This window comes from Protopterus annectens, chromosome 15.part0 (assembly GCF_019279795.1).
Source record: "Protopterus annectens isolate FY-2018-M chromosome 15.part0, PAN1.0, whole genome shotgun sequence".
Lineage (NCBI taxonomy): Eukaryota > Metazoa > Chordata > Ceratodontiformes > Protopteridae > Protopterus > Protopterus annectens.
Window position 1 is genome coordinate 641,954,439 of NC_056749.1, and position 21,002 is coordinate 641,975,440.

Consider the following 21,002-nt stretch of genomic DNA (forward strand, 5'->3'; position numbering starts at 1 on the left):
CTCAATGAAAGACAGGATCTCATGTCATATCCTGGAAGGTCCTTCTGCATAATAAAATGTAATATGGCAACCTTTATAGGTCTGAATCAGTGTGGGGTGCGCAGTGGAGGCAGCACTTATGTGGGTACAAAAGCTTGCTGAGGACATTCATTTACGTCATATTAACCTTTATACAGAAAGTCAGGTCCATGTGATTACATTTTACAAAGTCTATTACAAATATGAAAAGTCCTTAGGTGCCCAGTCCAGGCCTATTTCCACAATAGTCCACTTACCGATTCCCCTACACACTTGTAATCATAGGTTGGAAACAGTGACTTAGTAGCATTTAATTTTTAACTGGAAAATATGCTATAGGCAGCATTAATCAACAGCACTCTACAAAGTGGCTGATCTGAATTCCTGAAAAGGACTGATGACATCTACAGTCAGCACTTTTATTAAATGACCCCAAAACTAATCCTTTTAACCCAGGGGACTGCATTCACCCATTCCACCACAGTGGTTCTAGGGTTAATTACATAAATAGGTAGAGAGGGGTCAACACTACTTGATGCCCTTAGGGGTGCAGAAAAAGTAAGAAAAGAACATAGAGATACATGTCCTCCTTGCTAGTGAAGTCTGATTGACAGTTCTGACATATGCCTAGAATCAGGAAACTGGCATACAGGGTTGCTATAAAGAAGCCAAACCTGATACTATCACATGTTTTCTCATCACCCAACAACAGAAAAACCTATTATGTATTATGGGTGTCAGTGGTCCCTTGCACACTTGCCATTCTTTTGAAGGAGGACTGTTTTCCTTCATCAAAACCTGCCTAGCCCTCACTCTGCAGTGATTTCCATATCGTGTTCATCCTGGAGGCCAATATTTTTGCAGGAATTTTCAGTCCATTCTTGCATAAAAATATGCCTATACAAGGCTACATCAGTTGGATTTTGCACAGTTTGAATAATAATGTGATAGCAGATTTGAGAATGCCATGTTGTTCTACACATTCTTCTGCAAAGAATTAAAAGGCTGACAAAAAGTCAGGGTCACCTGAGAGTCAAACCAATACAAGAAGATAAGTAGTCCAGGAGAACCTGAAGCATTATCAGGTAAAAAGGCAGCAATTACAGAAAAAGAAACAAAAAATCATTGCTCAACATTAGATCACTGTTGCAGTAGCTATCCTATCTGGGTCATCCCCAACCAGCTTTTCTATGCTTAAAGGTGCCTTCCACGCACACCGTTAGGTTGCTTGAGAGGTGCTCCAAATATAAATACATAGAGTGGCAAAACCCTCAAAACTTTTTGGTTTTAATGTTTGATATCTGTTTAGAGGTTTTACCCAACCTTTTCAAATAATTTGTAAATACTTCACTGTCATAAATAACCTGCATTCATGTTTTCTTGTTTTTGGAAATGAATAAAAATATTTACAAAAAAAAAAACTTCATTGCCACCAAAGTGCTTTGTGGAACTGTCATTCAACTAGTGATTCTTTAATGCTGGGCAGATAATCCCCCTGTTGGGGAAATCCTTCAACAAAATATTTTTTTTTGAGGAAAACGTATTTTGTTCTGCCAAATTTGTTAGTTTTGCTATACATTTTGGACGGACACTACTTGTTCAGGGGAGTTTTATTGTGTGAATGCTTGTGTGACTAGACTAGGTAAAATATCTACTTTTAGACATTATTTCCTGCATGTTTATGTAAGTTTTATATGCTTGTTACAGGTTTCTGTGCTTTTGGGTCTGTCAGTGGTTTTCTTACTCGAGAATCATGTTTTGGCTATTTAAAGTTTTACTGACTGGTTTGGACTCCACTACCCATCTGCATTGCTTCTGGCTGAACCCATGGAGCAGTTACTGATTTCTGTGGTTCATTATTCCTTTGTCCACAAGAACAGAGTAGTCAGGAAGTCTTTGGGTGTCAAGCTGGCTCCTCTTGTGCCTCGGCCGATGATGAGAGACTGCTGTTGCCAGACTTGGTTCCTCAAACTGATCATCTTTTTCCTTCATTTCATATAATGTAACCTACTGTCAGTAAGGACTTATGGGGGGGGGGGGCACAGACAATACCTTTTCAGCTGTAAGGATACCCTCTATAAGGAAGAATTAGCCATGTCAGTCTCAGGGGAAGAGGCAGGTGAAGGTCTTTCACATCGCTGGGAAGAGCATGATCCCTGTATTAGTAGGCCTGCTATGGGTCAGTTTTTACAAGGGAGTTTCCTATGAAAAGAAAACAAAAGGAGAAAATATTGCCTTCTCCTGTTTCTATTTCTGTTTCTATGGACAAAGAAGATTTAATAGACAACCAAGTTCTGATTTTTCTCTTCTTACTAACTCTTTAGAGAGGAAAAGAAAAAGAGATGTTCAAAAATAGATCACTATTGCAATAGCCTAAACTAAACGGGACCTACTACTACTGCTGCTGCAGTCGGACAGTTCACAAAGATAAGGGCACCTTCCACACCCACCTACTGTCAGGTGCTCAAGCAGAGCTGCATAAAAGTAAAGTTTGAGCATGAAAAGCTTCAGAACTTTCTTGCCACTGATGACAGCACTCATGTTGGGCCTCATGAAACTGTCAGCTGTGTAGCAATCTTCTTGTCAGATAAGTCCACTGCTGGGGAAGGCCTTCCAGTAACTTTTATTTCATGAAGAAAACTTGAGTTTTTTTCTGTTAGAATGATTGTGTTTAACTAAGAAAATGAATATTTTTATGCTGTCATTCAATTTCTTAAAGAATTTACAAAATGTTTAGCTACACGGTGGGCACTGTGAAGTTTTATATGTTTGAGATAGGATACTGTGCTTGTGGGGATCTATCAGTTGTTTACTTATGTTAGAACCATTTATTCCACACCTTATACTATACCAACCTCTCCAAGCTCCATTTCCCATTTTCAATATATCTTTCTTTGCTCATCTGTGGAGCAACCTCTCATATCCTTTATAGTACCTTTCCCTGTATACAGAAAGAAGAAGAATGTGACAAACGAGTCGTTGGGTGTCAGGATGACTCCTATTCTGTCCCAGCTGTTGGTGAGTGACTTTTCTGCGCCTGCTTGTTCTTCAGACCACCTATCTTTTTTTCCCAGTCCCCTTGGTGTAGCTTTTTTGATACCAAATACTGGGGGATAGCCACTTCCTCTCCAGCTGTAGGATGTTGTAGTTGGCAAGGGAGAGCCCCTTTTGTCTGTGTCAGGGGTAGGGGCAGGTGAAGGGTCTTCATTCGTTGAAGGCTTGGAGCTGAAGCTCTAAGTCTGAACAAATTTGGTGAGCTTTTGAGATCCGTGACCTGAGTTTCTTGTTTATGTATTGCTTTTTTGCTGTTTTTTTCATTGTTTATCGAAGAGTCTTCACTTGACTGGGAAGAGGTGGTGGAAGTTGGGGTCAGTGTGCTTTACTTTGAGTAAGTCTGTTCTCATGAAGAGCATGCTTAGTGAGGAAAAACTATTAAGCTCCTGTTTCTGTTTCTATGCACACAGCAGATTTGCTGGGAACTTATTATTGCTTTTTCTTTGCCTTCTGTTTCCTAAAGAAAAAAGGAAAAAAAAATTGTTCATTCATTCATTCTTCTTACAGGGAATTTCATTCAGAAGAATAGACATTGCAGAAGGGTGGTTGTGACTCTGGAATTTCTTTTCAGTCAGAGGAAAGTATAGTATCAGGTTTCTCTGCTCAAGTTATTTCTTTTCTTGATACTTTATGTAAGATGAAAGAGCTTTTTCAGTGGGACTGTATTATGATTTGATATAATTAGAGATGCCTAAATCTGCAAATATCCCTCCTATCTTGCTTTAGAAAATGGTCTTCTCATTGCTTCTAGCTTACCTGAAGGCTAATGTGTGGTTCTTTGACAAGTTATATAAAGAACTTATCTTTTCTATTACTCTACCTAAATCTGCTTCTGCTAAACAGTTACAGCTGTTACCTCCATTCCCATGACAAGGATGGGAAAGAACTGGATACTATGGGGGTTGGGGGAAATGTACTCTTCCATTACTTTACCTTTCAGAATTTTAAACAGTCAAGCTCCTATTTTAAAGTTTTTAACATTAACTTTTGAGAACATACAGAAGTTAAAGGTGATCCTTCCTCCTCCTCAGGTAAATTCCTTAAATGCATCTGACAGCTGTTTCTCAGGTGACCTATTTTAAAGTGTGCTTATGGTGTTCTTTTTATAACTTGAGTTCTGAGAATTCTTCCCTTGTGAGATCCATTTCAATATATAAGACTTTCCGTGTGATGATGTCTAACATGGGGATTGGGGTGTTTTTTTTTTATCTGCCAAGTAAAATAAAAAAACTCAACTGTGTGTTGAATAATGATTTTTTTCATATCTTGTTTCACTTAATGAGAATTTTACTACATGTTGTCACATTGATTCAGTGTTGTATGACTTGGTGATAGAAGGGAGTTTTTCACAACAAACAATGTATGCACATACAATCTCCTGTATATTTGAGATACCCATGTCCACAAGGACATTTTCAATCCCCCCCTATGTCCCATTATAGCAGTGAGGTGGAGTCAACAATGGAACATTTGGAGGTCTTTGGGGAAAAGACTTTAAAGGGGATATTCAGTTTGCATCCATGGATCCTGAGGTTCTCATGGCATTTTTGTGATCAGATGAGAGATTTTGATGACCATGTTTTGTTTGTTTGTAACAGCTGTCATTCATGATTTTTTAGTTATACTCCTACAAGACAGGCATGGAGTGATTTGCAGAAGTTCCTTGTACACAACTGAATATTAGTAATAAATTAATTAATGCTGTTTATACCTTGATGGACTTGACTTTGAACAATAACTACTTCCAATTTGAAAGTGAATTATTTAAACAAGTTCATGGTATGGCTGTGAAGACAGGTGAAGGCTGCCAGCCTAGCAGGATATAATTTTGTAGATAATTCTGTCATTTGTAAATATTAATGCAAGTCACATGCTTGTTCTCTTTGCTAAATGTTAAACTTCACAAAATGTAACCACATTGCACCTGCTGGAAGAAATGTGATAAGTCAAGCATGGCATAATTCTTTGATCTAAAACCTGCAGCCGAGATGTCTGGATGAAGGAATTCTGGCTATTGTTTTCAGGCCAAAGTTAATTGCTAGAATTTACAGGTATAATTTCTTTTATTGCTCTGGCTTCCTGACCAAGTGTGCAAGATCAAAAGTGCTATTAACCTCTGAGTTTCTGTTAGCCTGGGAACCAGAAAGAAATTATGTAATCTGAAATGAATCTGTGGTACTTGGTACTATCTTATCAATTTAAAGACAGAAAGAATGAGAGCATTTAGCATTTGTCTTGAGAACATCCAACTCACCAGCACTCTGACTGCGTCTGTATGTAAGTAGGATCTTAGACTTTAGTGTTTCTCTTAGAAATAGCTAGGAAATAGGAAGATTAAAGATTAGACTAAGTGTTTTTCTGCACTGATGTCAGAACTATTCTACTGTATTCTTTTAAGAATTTATCTGTGATCTCTGAACTCTTGACTAGCACTGTGTAGTAAGAAATATTGTCTTGTGTGTTTTATTATTTATTATTAAATATTTTTAAACCTTTCAACTATGGCTGTTTTGAGTAGAGATAATTTAAGCTCTAAGAGTACATTGCATGTATTTAGTGATATTGTACAAAGCCACTCCAATAGCCTTACTGTTCAGTCACACTTACCATTTGGATAATAATATTGCACAATATAATTGGACAACCTTTCATAAGGCCCTTTTAGTAGCTGATAAATATTAACCCAGCCACTGGGGATGCAGAAGCCAGTGCATTTCTTTGTGCCGGTCCCAAGCCCAGATAAATGGGGAGGGTTGCGTCAGGAAGGGCATCCGGCATAAAAACTTTGCCAAATCATACATGTGGACAACAGTACAGATATACATACCAGATCAGTCGAGGCCCGGGTTAACAATGACTGCCACCAGTACTGTTGGCCAACAGGGTGCTGGTGGAAATTGGGCTACTGTTGGCCGAAGGAGGAGAAGAGGGGGATGGCATGCCCAAAGGCAGGTAAAGGCTCAGACTGTGGTAGTGAGGGTCAGAACTTTGAATGCTGGCAGTATGACTGGTATAGGGAGAGAGCTAGCTAATATGATGGACAGAAGGAAGGTTGGCATATTGTGTGTGCAAGAGACCAGATGGAAGGGGATCAAGGCTAGGTGTATCGGAGGCAGGCTCAAATTGTTTTATCATGGCGTGGATGGGAGGATAAATGGCGTAGGGGTTATGCAGAAGGAACAGTATGCTAAGAGTGTTTTGCAGGTGAAAAGAGTGTTGGATAGAGAGATATTTATGAAGCTGGAAATTAATGGTGTAATGATGAATGTTGTTAGTGCATATGCTCCACAAGTTGGGTGTGCGATGGATGAGAAAGAAACATTTTGGAGTGAGTTGGATGAAGTGGTGATGACTGTACCCAGAGGTGAGAGAGTGGTGATTGGAGCAGATTTCAATGGGTAGGTATGGTGTTAAGCAAAGGAATGCAGAAGGTCAGATGGTAGGGGATTTTGCAAAAAGGATGGACATGCCTGTGGTGAATACGTATTTTAACAAGAGGGAGGAGCATAGGGTGATATACAAGAGGGGAGGAAGATGCACACAGGTGGATTATATCTTATGCAGTAGGGCTAATCTGAAGGAGATTGTAGACTGTAAAGTGGTGGCAGGGGACAGTGTAGTTAGACTGTATAGGATGGTGGTTTCTAGGATGACATTGGTGATCAAGAAGAGGAGGAGGAGTGTGAGGGCAGCACCAAGGATCAAATGGTGGAAATTGAAAAAGGGTAATTGTGAGGTGTAGTGCAGGGAAGAGTTAAGACAGGCACTGGGTGGCAATGAAGAGTTACCGAATAGCTGGGTAACTACAGCAGAGCTAGTAAGGGAGATGGCTAGAAAAGTGCTTGGTGTGACATCTGGAAAGGAGGAGGACAAGGAGACATGGTGGTGGAATGAGGAAGTACAGGACAGTATACAGAGAAAGAGGTTGGTGAAGAAGAAGTGGGATTGTCAGAGAGATGAAGAAAGTAGGCAGGAGTATAAGGAGATGAGGTGCATGGCAAAGAGAGAGGTGGTGAAGGCTAAGGATAAGGTGCATGAAGAGTTGTATGAAAGGTTGGACACTAAGGAGGGAGAAAAGGACCTGTACCTATTGGCTAGACAGAGGGACTGAGCTAGTAAAGATGTGCAGCAGCTAAGGGTGATAAATGATAATGAGGGAAACATACAAGCAAGGAGAGTGTGTTGAGCAGATGGAAAGAGTACTTTGAGGGACTGATGAATGAAGAGAATGAGAGGGAGAGAAGGTTGGATGATGTGCGGATAGTGAATCATGAAGTACAGTGGATTAGCAAGAAGGAAGTAAGGATAGCTATGAAGAGGATGAAGAATGGAAAGGCTGTTGGTCCAGATGACATACCTGTGAAAGCATGGAGGTATTTAGGTGAAATGGCAGTGGAGTTTTTAACTAGATTGTTTAATGAAATGTTGGAAAGTGAGATGATGCCTGAGGAATGGAGAAAACGTGTTTTGGTACCGATTTTTAAGAATAAGGGTGATGTGCAGAGCTGTAGTAACTACAGAGGGATTAAACTGATGAGTCACAGCATGAAGTTATGGGAAAGAGTAGTGGAAGCTAGGTTAAGAAGGGACGTGATGATTAGTGATCAGCAGTATGGTTTCATGCCAGGAAAGAGCACTACAGATGCGATGTTTGCTCTGATAGTGTTGATGGAGAAGTACAGAGAAGGTCAGAAGGAGTTGCATTGTGTCTTTGTGGACTTGGAGAAAGCATATGACGGTGCCTAGAGAGGAGTTGTGGTATTGTATGAGGAAGTCGGAATTGTCAGAGAAGTATGTAAAAGTGGCACAGGATATGTACGAGGGTAGTGTGACAGCGGTGAGGTCTGTGGTGAGAGTGAGGGATGCGTTTAAGGTGGAGGTGGGATTACATCAAGGATCAGCTCTGAGCCCTTTCTTATTTGCAATGGTGATGGACAGGTTGACAGACGAGATCAGACAGGAGTCCCTCTGGACTATGATGTTTGCAGATGACACTGTGATCTGTAGTGAGCATAGGGAACAGGTGGAGAAAACCCTGGAGGGGGTGGAGATATGCTCTAGAGAGAAGAGGAATGAAGGTCAGCAAAACTAAGACAGAATATGTGTGTGTGAATGAGAGGGAGGATAGAGGAATGGTGAGGATGCAGGGAGAAGAGATGGCGAATGTGGATGAGTTTAAATACTTGAGATCAACAGTTCAGAGTAATGTGAGTGTGGAAGAGAGGTGAAGAAGAGACTACAGGCAGGATGGAGTGGGTGGAGAAGAGTGTCAAGAGTGATTTGTGACAGACTAGTACTAGTAAAAGTGAAAGGGAAGGTCTACAAGAGGGTACTGAGACCAGCTATGTTATATGAGTTGGAGACAGTGGCATTGACAAAAAGGCAGGAGTCAGAGCTGGACATGGCAGAGTTAAAGATGTTAAGATTTACACTGAGTGTGACAAGGGTGGACAGGATTAGGAGCAAGTATATTAGAGGGTCAGCCCAGGTTGGAAGGTTTGGAGACAAAGCCAGAGAGGCAAGATTATGTTGGTTTGGACATGTTTTGAGGAGGGATGCAGAGTATATTAGGAAAAAGATGCTAAGGATGAAGCTGCCAGGTAACAGGAAAAGAGGAAGGCCTAAGATAAGGTTTATGGTTGTGGTGAGAGAGGACATGCAGGTGGTTGGTGTGACAGAGCAAGATGTAGAGGACAGGAAGAAATGGAAACAGATGATCCACTGTGGTGACCCCTAATGGGAGCAGCCAAAAGAAGAAGAGTAGCTGATAAATATTAGTGGGTGGTAGTAAGTGGTACTACCATATAGTCTGAGTAAAAGGGATACAGCTGGAGAACCTGTGCCAGCCTTCCCAAGGAGTGTCTATGTGGTTGTATATAACTCTTATCTCAAAGTGTGTGTGTGTCAACTACTTGGGCAGGGACACAAAGCACTGGTTGGACAGAGAGGATGCTGGAGGTTTTAGCTTGCCCACTAGGCTGAGATCTGGCCCTACAGCTGTGCCAGTGGGGAGTCTTATTGGGGACCTGGAGAGAAAGGGAGAAACCAGCCCCAGACTGACTGTGATCTATGTGTGCTCTTAAGGGAAATTGTACTTTACTGTGTGTGCATTTATTATCCTTTCCCTATATGGACGCCCCTCACTGGTGTTAGTGGTGAGGATTGAGGCTCCTTGATTGCTGGGCCAGTGCACCGTTGTTACAATGGCAATGGAGGCAGCTTAAGCCCCCATGAAAACCTCAGCCCTGGTTTTTGTGAACATGGATTTGGTGACATAGAAATAAAAACATTGTCTCATCTTCAGCTTTTTAGCATTACATGAAATTATGCATCTGATATTTGGATAACATTTTTATTATTTGGCAAGGAGAAACTGATACCATAGATCAGTTGTTTGGGTATTTACACACAACATTTTTAAAGTTTTCCTATAATAAATCGATGGATTCTGTTGACTATTTAGGCATTCATATTTACAAAGACAGGTTATCCAGGTTAAGAAAAAGACAAGTTATTGAGGAAATTCCAATCTAGAATGTTTAGAAAAAAACTATGTTTTGTAATGGGTACCTACATTATAACAATAGTTACCCCCTTAAGTATAAACACAATATAGTGAAGTGACAAATGGTTTACTTGTCCAGATTTAAAAAAAAGTATTTTTTCTGTTGAATTGAATAAAGTGTGCAACGTGTTTTAAATGCTATGTTTTTTAGCCTATTCTGTTTATATAGGAGCAATAATGTCAATCATTAGGAAAAATGGATTCTTATTTCTGATGTTTTGAAACAAAGTGGTCTTTGGTCGCTATTTTATTTTAGAAGATAGCATTCTTTAAAGAAAATGTTAGAACTCTCAGGAGTTAAACCCAAAGATACAGGATGCAAAATGTATAAAAATATGGGAGCTGTAAGCAATGCCTCTGTCTATGAGGGTTATTTGATTTCTTTGGGATACTTTGAAAAGTGTATTATGATTACATGCAGACTTAATTATGGTGCATTAGGGATGGATTAAGCTGCAAAGTATGCATCCCGTAACATTTTTATATTGGTAAAACTGTAAGAAAATTTAAAAAGAAAATGTATGAACACACCAGTGCCATCTATAATAAGGATGTAAACAGTGCCTTAGTGAAGTTCAGTTTGAGCTGTGCCTTTTCAGAAAGCTTACATTATTTTGTGTTGCAATGCATTCAGTGGAATAGAATGGATGGCAGCTGGTAAGGCAGATTGGAGCTTAAGGAACTGTAAGGTTAAATACCTCAGTTCTACCCAGCTTGAATGAACAAACTTCTATCAATTCTGTTTTAAAAATAGGTGCAACCAAAATTAGATAAATGGCTTGAAAGAGTTATTTGTTTACATTACCTTAAGGTTTTTAAAATAAGTTTTTTTATTTATATTTGAGTTTGTTACATTATTTCCTCTAGTAAGAATTTGTGACAATTTCTAGTAGCAGCTTTTAAACGTGGAAGGTGTGATTTTCTTGCATTCTGAAGAAGTCGCCTTTATCTGTAGAATGAAAGCATTTAACAGTTTTTTTTTTGGATTATTAGTGCTTTTGATGCTGCTGGTTCCTCCTCCAGAGCTGCTGCTGCTTTTAGATCAATTTTGTAGGGGGCTGGTTTTGCTTCTCTCAAAATTTTCCTGATGATCTTAAATTATACATTCTCCCTTACATAAAGAGTCTCTGTTTGGCTCTTCTCCAGATGAGCTGCTTAAGAAGTGTGATGAAAGGGGAAAACAGATTCAATGAGGGATTCAGGATTTTCAACCCTCTTTTTCCAGATAAAATAGTAATTTTCTTTTTTCTTCCTCAGATCATTTTTTCAGTTAAGAAATTTAAGCAGCCAGGAGATGGTGATCAGGGTTTTAAAAAGTAATTGAAAGGAGACACACAAAACAAGGAAAATGCCCCCAAAATGCAAATAGAGTCCTCCCAGTCTGCATGACAATCTGCTTGTTTAAGCCCCCACCCCCAACTATGGCAACCTTTCCATGTCTCTGAGGCTTCATTTTCCCTACTAGTCTCAGATTATTTCAGAAAGCTGGGTACTGAAGGTAATGTAGCAAGGGTACACTTATCATTTTGCATCACATGTTTTCTCTGTGGGTCATAGAACCTCTGCCTTACAATCTCCTAGGCAATGATTTTTATTCAAGTATTTTCTAGTTTCCAAATCAGAAGTATCCTGGTGGCATGTGTTAGATCTTTCTTTTCTAAACCTTTTTGCCAAGATTCTGAAGATCATGATGTTATCTGTTCAGCGTCTTGTACCTCTGATCACCCACTAGCCTTCAGGGTAAAGCTGAATTTAATGGATGCCCATTATCAAACTCCTACTGCCAAACATTTCATTTATTTCTTAAGATTTGCTGTATCTGGTTTACATTTATCCTTTGGACTTACCACTGCAGTAATAGTTTTCACAAAATGCCTAGCTTCAGGCATTGCTTTCACAGACTTTGAGGCATTTGTATTTTCCTATTTAGATGACCGTCTTATCTTTGCAGACTCTTTCTTCAACTGTGTAGAGTCTATAGCAACAGTTCAGGAACTTCTACCGAGTCTGGAATTCCAAATCAATTATCATAAGCTTTTTTTCATCCCTTCTCACAGGATGATTTTCCTGGGATGTTTGCTAGACTCTGGCATGTCAAGAGCCTTTCTTCCTCCAGACAAAGTAGGCATATTTCAACAGTTTTTCCAAAATTTTCTCCAGTCAAAATTGGGCATCTGCATTGGAGTTTCTCAGGATTCTGGGGTACATGGCATCTATGATTTTTATGCTTTCCCTTGCCAAACTACACATGTGAAAAATACTATGGTAGCTCAGCATCTGCACTCTAGTCCCTGTCTATTCAAATCCCAGTATCAGGAGTTGTGGAAAACTGGTTGGTGGGTAGACTAGATAGCTTGCAATTTAGGTATTATATTCTGCCTTCTGACCACTCTGTTCAGTTAATTACCACAGTAACTTCAAACTTGGTGAGGGGACTGGATTCTAAAGGGGTAAAAGTACAAGCTTTGTGAAATCCTGTTGACAGACAGAAGCTGATAAATATCTTGAGATGTTGCCTAATAATGTTTTGAAGGCCTTGAATGATCTCTTATCCGCAGGATTGCTGCAGGTGTACACAGACAGCATCACAGTGAGGTGGGTACCAGATCTTACCCTATTTGCCGTCTTGTTGTACAAACATACATACAAATATTTCAGGCACAGGCAGTAATGCCTTTCTGGTCTGCCAATATACCAAAACAGTCATTTCCATAACAACTGTCCAATTATTTCTTAAAAAATATCTAAATTAGAGCTTGCTTTAATAGAATTTGGTAGTCTAGCCTATGCATCAGCTGCTTTCTCAGAGAATCAATTAGTACATCTCTCATTCCTATATAATTTTCTAAACAGGTTGCCTGATGATTCTCAACTGGCAGTAAATGCCTTATATACCTGAATAAGTTCTCCTCTAAATATCTACGTGAGACACTGAACTGGTTTAGATATTTCAATCTTTCATAGAAAATGAAATTTGCACATCGATGGATGCCTTTGGTAAATTTCCACTGGACACTTTCCAGTTTACTCATGCTTTTTTCTAATAAAGTTTCCATGTTGTAATTTCATACTCCGGTTTGGGTCTAATGTAACTTATAAGCAATGATTTCATTTCTGTTTCTTAGATTTTATAAAGTCTTTTAATGCAACCTGTAGTTCTGTAACAATCACTAACCAATTGGTTGATATAAGAACAACTCAAAGCTGGAACTTCCCATATACCCAATTGTTTTAATGACTACAGTTTCAAACACTGTGTGTTGTGTTAAATATTGCCCTTTCAGTCTAGGTCTTCTAAATCTCATATACTTTCTTTTTGATGCATTTATCAGCATATTGCTCTCCTGTGCCCAAATGGTCAATTTAGTCAAGTTTATTTGCAGACATGCTCTGTCTAACAGGTGTAATCAGTTTACCTATTTTTAAGTCATCTGCATACACGCACACTGGGGAACACCTCAGATGAAAAAGATAGATCTGAAAGATGCAACTTGAACAAGTGTGTATCCAGGATAGAGCCATATGGTCACCATGACTGTACTGTAGAATTTTGCCCGGTCCAACTGTTATATAATACATGTAATTTCCTATTTATAAGCCATGCTGCTGTCCATCTTATCAAGTTGTTCTAATTTATTGATCAGTTTTTTTATGACCCTATCAAAGGATGAAGTTACATCTATAAAAATTACATAATTACATATATAGCTGTCATTATTGTTAACATTATGACACTGGTATGTGTAGATCTATTTTCAGCATGTGCATGTTGATATATGGTTGCAATTTCCAATTCTAACAATATGTTATCCAAAATAAACTTGCACAAGAAGAAAATAAGTTTGTGTCTTTATGACTCTGGGTTTGTCCTATTCCCCTTTCCCTTAGCAATAGGTTTAACAAGTACATTTCTCCAATCTTGAGGCACCTCCCATACGTAAATTACCTAGAAAATAACCGATATAATGGCACTCTAAATTCATGCTAAAGTGTCCGCAGGATATTTATTACTAATTACATTTCCTCCCTAAGCTTTTGTTTGGGTTCAGTCTGCATAGTTCTTTTTCAATATAATCTAAAGTATCTGAAGTTATCTACATTTTCTGAAACAATGTATCACCCCATTTGTGGAGCCAAACTGTTTTGCATAAGACTGTGTAAATATATCTATGACTTGTGTCTTGAGAAATGTTAGAATCTACACACAGTTTATCAATTTGTATGTCATTACTCCTACCACATCTTATGCATCTATAAACTGGTCTCCTATTTTGCTCAATATCTTTATATAAATTTTCCTGATCTTGTCTCACACTATGTTTAATGTGTCTGTCCAGGTTATTTGTTTCAGTTTCACAATTATATTTGGACCTTGTTTCCATGTCTTATATTTTTGTCTCTCAGCATAGTTAAGCACCTTGTTTTTTTTTTTTTTCTTACGGAAATATATCCTCTATATGTAGACCCTAATGGTAAACATTTTTTTTTTGGCATTCAAACAATTTCCCTTTCAAAGCGTGCTACATTCCTTCTGCATTTTTTTTATACTGGGATTCTTTTGCTTCCATATACTCTTATTAATCCTTCTTGTTCTTGCATCGGTTTAGATTTCAGTTTGGCAGAATGATCTAGCAGCAATTTAACCTTTATAATCCCATGATCACTGCACATCAATGGTGGACAAGAAAGAGCAGTCATTTCCTTAGGAAAGCAAACCATGTTCAGTATGTTCCATTCCCTGGTAGTTTCTTTAATAATCAAAAACAAGTGTTGCTCCTGAGGTTACGTTGTGAATAATTTTCTTACTAATGTTGTTGAATCAATTATTTCCCCTCCTTTGTTTCATGCAGGAAATTAATGAATTCCTGCAGGTTGTCATCTCTTGACTTAGAGGTCTATGCAGTCCATCACTTATCTGTTCCAAGATTGTCTTTAATGTCACAGTTACAAAATCCACAGTACTGGTGTTATCACTGAGCATGTCATAACCACAGGTCTCATAACAATCTTTAATCCTTATCATAACGCTTCCACCTATTTTTTGTTAGAATGTCTGTTACACTGAAAATATTTATACACAGACAGAATGGGTTTCTAGTCACTGTTCTTTAACAATGTTTCACAAACAGTAAACAGCATCAGTCTTGTGGGAATGTGGCCAGTTTTACAATACAAAAAGCTGTATTACTAATGCTCCTAATACTCAAAACCAGCACAGAAAAATCAAACATTGCCATCTGTGAACTCTTAAATTTCTGACCTAGCAAAACTCCCAACTTGTGATAGTGAAATACTGCAATATATCTGCTCTTCTCTTGTTTTGACAAGTGTATGCCAACATGTCTTAATATTTATATGCCCAAAATTAGGCTTGGATACTCAACACATTTCCACTTTTTAAAATTGGCCATTTCTTCATGTAAATATTTACCCCCAAAAATATTTTCATTCACTCTGACCTGCCATCCCTTCTAAAACCCTACTCACACCCTGTCTTTTTGCTCCCGGCAAGTGTAACACAATTTGATGTCCATTAACCCTCTGTAAATGAAAGCGTCAGTTCTTCTATTGATTGAATGTCTGATTACTAGTATGTCACTTCTGAACATATCTGATGAATCTCCCATTTTAGGCTCATAGGTAGATTACTAGACAAGCTGCTTGCTGGCCATTTTAAGCAGAGCTAATTTCCATTTTGGTGCTTGAATTAACCTATCTCATTTGGTGTTAGATTGACCTTACTTCCATCCCACTGTCAATTACATATTTTACCACTAGTGAGAATAATTAGGATCATACTATAGATAATTTGAGGTGACCTATGCATGGGATGAAGCATTCGGGATCTGCCTCTGTCCATAAGTAATAGAGGGAGCAGTCCTGGGGAACATTTTCTGTTTTCTATCCATAGATCCAAGTTGGTCTTAAATATGGTCAGGGATTAGCTTTGGGAATTTTGCTCCTGAGCAGTGGTATCCTCTGCAAGATGTACCTCACCCCCCACACCATTCTGTTGATGATGCAGAACAGGTTTAGATCCTTAGACAGAGTATTTATGATAACGTTTGGCTTGCTAATGTGCAGTAAATACATCAGTATTGGGTCAGAAGATGCCTTGTATGCTATACACGGGTCACATCTTAGCAGTCTGTAGGATACTGAGTATAGTGATAGGGCTTTGAGAGAGTCCATGTAGGCCATATTGTTTAGTCTTTGTATCCTTTAAGATATCTCTGTGGGTGTTCCAGTTGTTGCATGCGTCTGGGCAGATGCACAATACAGGGGCATTATACTCAATGATTGGCCTAATGTGAGCTGAGTAAAGGCAGACAAATACATAATCCATTTGTTTTTAAGCTATGCAATAAAGACAGACTCTCTCATGACAATGGGCACATGCTGGTTGATAGTTAGGTCACTGCCCACGTAGTATGCAAATCACAAACAACTGGGTAAACTTTGAGAGGTGTATTGTAAATGTGGTAGTTCCCTGGGGTAGATGACATCCCCAAGGATACAACATTGCATTTTTTGGAATTTATTTTCAGTCCATGATTTTTGGCACCAGTTATTTATTTGGGAAAACCTTCCTACAAGATGGTTAAATCATTTGGGGATTCATTGACTGTTGCCAGGCTGCAGTCATCTGTAATCTTAGTCAAACATTTATACCCTGACAGAACTGGAAGTGGGAGATTCTTCAGATCAGTCAGAGCTGACATTGAGATAAGTAAATGCCAAATAGGAGAAGTCCCCAGCAGCAGAACCCTGGAGGACTCCACTGGTGACTCGTCTCTTTGTGGAGGTAACTTCCCCTGCTTTGATTTCTTGCATCCTATCGGTGAGTCAGTTGGCTATCCAGTGAGTGACAAAGGGTTTTGTTCCTACTATATTTAGCTTTTCTACTATACCTGAGTGGGGAATTGTGTCAAACACTTTGGCCAGGTCCTAATATGGTGTGTGTACCGTTTTGCCTTCATCCATTGCTTTGGTGACCTTTTCAAAAATGTCCACCTGTCAGAGTAAGCATGATCTACCCTTGACAAATCCAAACAAATCTATATTCATCACCATTAGCCTGGTTAATCTTACTGTTTTCATTGTTTATTTTGTTTGCATACAATTCTAATCCAGCTGTCTTTCTACCTCCACATCTTGAGCCAATTGTGCAAGGAAACTTACCAAAACAGTAGATGTCCTAATAGATCAGTGGTGTAGTAGCCACTCCCCCTCCAGCCCCACTCTTTTGGTGTATTTTTGTATTTACAGAGTGTATATGCACATATTCCCCTTTTGTATATATTTACACTTGTGTTTCATTTACTAGCATTTTTCCCTTTCAGGGCTATTGCTTCCCTTCCTGGAGCTAGAAGGTTCAGTGGCTTTTGATGCTCTGTGTTTATATTTGGAGTTATCCTCCAGTTCGTGACAGCTGGTGCACATGGAAGGTTCCCTTAAGCTTTGAAAAGCTGGCCAGTGGCAGAGGGGAGTATCCAAATAGCTTAGGCTACTGCAAAAGTGATCTACTAAGAAAACATCAGCTGGTAAGTTCACATACAGAACTGCATGTTTCTCTGATATGGGCCTTGCCAGTAACTGTAAAGCAGAGGACAACAAGCGAGTCGGGTCAGGTTGAGCCTAAATAGACTTGTGACTCTCTTTATCACTGCTTCATAGATCAGAACCAAAATGCTGGATATAATGGGCAAAATGGGCTACTATCCTATTTATGTGCTGTAATGACTGTCCTGAACATTTGTCCCTAACAACTGGAATGTTCTACCAAGTGCAAATGAGAAATCAATATATTGAGTATCACCAGTATTCTCACCCCATTTAGCACTAGCAAATGTCTGAGCTTGCAATCTACAGAACATCAAACACAGATGGAAGAAGTACTTCCCAGAGCTTCTCAAGAAAAGAACACCCCACAGAAGTTATACTGCCCCAGACAGCCTACAATGAAAGAGGAAGACCTCCCCCCCAGAACAAGAGCAGCATTAAAGAAAATTAAGTGATGGAAAGCAACAGACTCAGATGAGGTAACAGTAGATATGATCAAGATGTTGGGTGACTTAGAGGAGAAATGGCTCCGGAGGGTACTCATTGCAGTATGGAGAGAAGTCATATCCCTGATGACTGGGGAATAAACATTCTGAATGAGTAGGTCAAAGATAGACTCAGAGAGGCTGCAGCCAATGATCCCAGAGTGTCAGGGATAGTGTGTGATAGAACAATGCCAGAGAAAAGTAAGTTGTACCAAACAGTGTTATGACCAGTACTACAGTATGGTACAGTAACCTGGCCAGTGAAGGCAGAGCATTTGGGGAAGCTAGAAGTGACAGTGATGAAGTGTCTGAGCTAGGTGGTAGGATGCACACTGGTGGACAGATAAAGAAATGTGGACATAAGAGTAGACGCTAAAGTAGCTCCAATTTCAGAGAACATCAAAGAGAACAGATTACCATGGCACTAGCACATGTGCAGGAAATCAGAAGTCAATCTGGTGAAGATTTAGGAGAGAAAGGAAGAAGGCAAGAACAAATTAAGGCATCCAACAAAGAAATGGATTGATGGATTGTGTGAGAGAAGATGTGCGACAGTCAAACTTAAACATCAAAGATGGGAGAAGAGTGGCACTGAATCAAGAAAGATGCCAACAACTGACACAATACTCTGACTCCATGTGGAAAATGCAAAGAAAGGGATTTGGTGATGATTAATCTATTCCAAGTTCAGAAGGAATAATTAAACTGGATTCTTTTCTTAATGTGTTCCCATTCCTGAGGCATGATTACTTTTGAGAAGTGAAAGGGAGAGGAGAGAGAGAAAGAGAGAAAATGTTTCCTTATAAGACATGCCATGAAGAAAGAGTCCAAATAAGCATTCTTAGACTTGGAGAAAGCAAATGACATTGTCACAAGAAAACAGGTTTGGGCAGCCTTGTGATGGTTCAAAGACTTGGAAACATTGGTAGAATTAGTCCAGGTTATGTACAAGGGCATAATGACATAAAACAAATAGTGTGCAGACTCAAAGAAGGGTTCTCGTGACAGTAGGTGTACTTCTGGGTTCAGGTCCAAACCCATTGCTGTTCATACTGTTGATAGACTATATTAGCAAATCAGTCAGAGGGGACAGATCAATAAAGCTGCTGCACGCAGATAATATTGACTCACAAACATACTTTGAACAACAACTCCAGCTAATGATAGGGGGAATGGAATGCAAATCTGAAGGCACATAGGATGAAACTGGGAAAAGACAAGAGGGTTTCTTATGGCAACAAATGGGGGAAATCTGAAGAAGCTGAACACTGAGATACAACAGAACATTGTAGAACAGGTTAACAGCTTCAGGTATCTGGGACTGGTGGTTGAGCAGGAGCAAAGTCTGAATGAAGAGGTCAAAGCTAGAGTCAAAGGGACTGCAGCCAACTGGCACAGACTGATCATGGGTAACGTGTGACAGAAAAGTCGCAAAAGAAGCTGAAATTCTAGATGTACAAAACAGTGGTGTGGCCAGTACTGCTGAATGGTGTAGAAACTTGGCAGTGAAGGCAGGGCAATTGAAGAAGCTAGAGGTGATGGAGATGAAGTGCATGAGATGAGTGCTAAGATGAATAATGTAGGTCAGATGAAGAAATGAGGACATCAGCTCCACCTGCAGAAAATGTCAAATAGAACAGATTATGGTAGTTCTGGCCCATGTGCAAGAGTGCAAAAGGCAATCTTGTTAGATATTATGAATATAAGGCTGAAATTAATTCTGTTGTAAATATGCTGAAAGAAAAAGCTTGCTTAAATGCAGAAACAGAGTTTAGTAATATGTGATCAGCATTCATATAAATGACAATGGCTTGGAAAATAAGGAACCTGCTGAATGGACATTTTTCCCTTACAGACTTAAAAACAGGATGCATGGCAAAAGGAAAAATGCAAAATCTGCTTTTAAAGAATGGACAACGACACTGTGGCAATGTGTTTCCTTAAAAACATGTTTTCTGCATGGAAAACAGGACATGTTTATCAGCATTGGCACAAAAACAGATGTTCTTATACAAAGATCCAAATAGAATACAGGATGTGCACACTGCCAGAAAAGCTGGCTTCTTGTAAAATTCAGCAAAAATGTGACAAGCATTGTTAAACAAGGAAGCTTAAAAATAAAATTAAGTCAGCATTTGCATCAGCATCTGCAACAATCGGTACTGTTTCTGCAGGATGAGCAATTCCCCAAAATAGAATACCAAGAGGAAATGTATATGTTTGTGCATGACTAAAATTGTATATAAAAGAGCTGTATGAATCCAGTTACGTTAGAGGTATTTGTAGAGGTACTGGTAGAGACACATTTGTCTCGAGGTAAATGTTATATCTCTCATATCATCTGTACTATATGAGAAGTAAAGTGGAACGGTATTTTAAGCTGCAACATTAGTCCATTTGGTTTATTATAAAAGTTATTTGTTACTGCTCTAAGTTGGTGCTGCAAAGTATATTCTGTCATCAGTGTATATTCTGCAAGTTTCTGTATGCAACAGACTGTGAATGCAAATATAACCAGACTTTGAATTTTAGCAGAATCTAGCCAGCAAGACTGTGTGTCTTAAGAAGACTTCAAATCCATCACAGCAAGCAGTAAGCTCAATATAATCTTTCAGTGGCAAGCTAGCCTGCATTTGAACCTAAAAATCTGCATTCAAACACAGGGGGAGTGATGGTAAGCCCTGGAGAGGGTCACTTCAGTCAAATTGCAGTAACTAACATTTGTACGTATGTGTAAATCCTAAACAGAAGTATTCCAGTTTATGCAACTTGCAGTAGTAAAATTTTTTAGACGTCTAAAATCCGGAGTGAGACTAGTTCAAGAAAGTCGCAATGCCATAAATTCTCCAAGAAAAGATGGCTATCCACTTGTACAGCAGTCTGCTGCCTGCTGTGCTCCATCAGCTTCTCAAGTTACTCTAAAAAAAATTTCTAGCCATCAGCAACAACAGCCTGATCACCTATTTTCTTGCTAACTGGTAAGACTTTTTTTCTGTGTCACATATTTAGTGTGGATGATGTTAGACAGTTTATATATTACTAGACAGTATGGATATTATTTATAATTCATGCAGGAGTAAACCAAACTTTAGTAAATTGCAATGTTGGTATACATAGCATATTAGTAAATGTAAAACCTTATTAGGGCAGGTTGATAGTAAGGCATTATGCAAATGTATTACAATATTTGACTGGTATCTCAAAGAAAACCATGTTAAATGACAAATGTTTATTGTGTGATTTAACAAAAACTGCATTTTGTGTATTATGCCATAAAAAGTATTGCATCATATTGCTAAAAAATAGACTGTAAAGAC